Source organism: Octodon degus, unplaced genomic scaffold (genome assembly GCF_000260255.1).
Source record: "Octodon degus isolate 3935 unplaced genomic scaffold, OctDeg1.0 scaffold00305, whole genome shotgun sequence".
Taxonomy (NCBI): Eukaryota; Metazoa; Chordata; class Mammalia; order Rodentia; family Octodontidae; genus Octodon; species Octodon degus.
Window position 1 is genome coordinate 281,925 of NW_004524881.1, and position 2,139 is coordinate 284,063.

Here is a 2,139-nt window from a genome sequence, read left to right on the forward strand (position 1 = left end):
AAGAAGTATCTTAAAAAGAATAATCTTGGGCCAGAGAGATAGCTCAGTAGAGTAAGCACTTGCCTGGCAAGTGCAAGGTCCTGAGTTGAATTCCCGGTACAATAAATAAAGAAAGAAAGAAGAAGAAGAAGAAGAAGAAGAAGAAGAAGAAGAAGAAGAAGAAGAAGAAGAAGAAGAAGAAGAAGAAGAAGAAGAAGAAGAAGACAAAATGAATTTACAAGGCAAAACAAGTAATTAAACAGAGATAAAGAAAAAAGAGTATTAAGGGGCCAGGGAAATGACTCGATAGAATAAGCACTTGCCTGGCAAGCACAAGGGCCTGAGTTCAAAACCCTAGTTCCATAAAAAAAAAAAGAAAAAAGAAAGAAAGAAAAGAAAAAAGGGTATCAACAACAAGAAAATAACATGACAAGGACAAGTCCATAACAATCAATGTAAATGATCTCAATTCACCAATTAAAAGACACAGACTGGCAAAATGGATCAAGAAGCAAGACACAATTTGCTGCATACAGGGCTGGGGAGATGGTTCAGTGAAATAAGTGCTTGTCTGTCAAGCACAGGGGCCTGAGTTCAATCCTCAGTAAAAAAAAAAAAAAAAAAAAAAAAATTAAAAAAGCTTTAAAAGAAAATTTGCTGCATACAAGAAAAACTTGTAATCCAAAATGAAATTCATAGACTAAAATCAAGGAACCCAGAAAAAAGCAGGTAGCTATTCTATTTACAGACAAAGTACATTTGAAGTCAAAGCTGATTAAGAAAGACAAAAAAGGTCACTACATCCTTGTAAAGAAAACAGTCCAATAGGAAGATATAACAATCATAAATATGGCACTCCCAACTATATGATACAAATATCAGTGGACATGAAAAATAAGATACACACTAATATAATTGTAATGGAGGACTTCAATACCATGCTGTCAAAAATAGATAACTAGACAGAAAAATCAACAAAGAAATATCACAACTGAACCAAACTTTAGAATAAATGACCTTAATAGATGTCTACCAAGTATTCTACCCCTTGACATCAGGATACACATTCTTCTGAGCTTCACATGGGACATTCTCCAAAACAGATCACATATTCTCTCATAGAACATGTTTAAGTAAATGCAAAGGAATTGAAATTATTCTGTGCATACTATCAGACCATAGTGCACTTAATTTGGAAATCAATGGCAAAACAAAAAATTCCTTAAACACATGAAAATTAAATAAACACTCTTGAACAATCCATATCTCAGAGATGAAATTAAAGAATAAATTAAGTAGCTTCTGCTATTAAATAATGTCAATTGTATGTACTAGAACTTATGGGTTGCAATGAAAGCATTTCTGCAAGGGAAATTTATACTGGTGAATTCTCACATCAAAAATGCAGGACAGGAAAAAAAAAAAAAAAAAAAAAAAAAAAAAAAAGAGGAGCTTAGGAAAATGATAGGAACCATGAATATCCAACATAAGAGAGAAATGAAAGCCATGAAACAGATTCAGGCTTGAAAAGACTGAAAATTCCATTGAAAGTATACAGAGCAGAGTGATCCAAAGTGAGGACAGAATATCAAATATAGAAGGCAGGACTGTGTCGAGCAATCATGAAAAGAAAGACTTCTTAAAAATAGCAAGGTACAACAATAAATCAATCCAACAGCTAGTAGATGATGCAAAAAACACTAATGTAAGGAGTATTGGAGTCAGTAAAGAAGCAGGAATTAACAAAAATGACATAAAAACCTGTTCACAGAAGAAATGACAGAAATGACAGAAAACTTTCCAAGCAGGCCAAAAAAAAAAAAAAAAAAAAAATTAACATACAGATAAGGGGCTGGGGAGATAGCTCAGTAGAATAAGCCCTTGTGTGGCTAGCACAGAGTCCTGAGTTCAATCCCCAGTACTTAAAAAACAAAACAAATCAAAAAAAAAAAAAACTAGATAAACCAAGTATATAGAACTCCAATTAGCCATGATAAAACAAAGCAAAACAGAAAACTATACCAAGGCACATACTAGCCCATCAGAATCACAGAAGACTTAATGACACAAACCCTCACGTGAAGGACATCTTGGAGTGAAATATTTTAAGCCAAAAAAAAAAAAAAAAAAACAGTTTTAATGCAACTTGCAAAACTACCT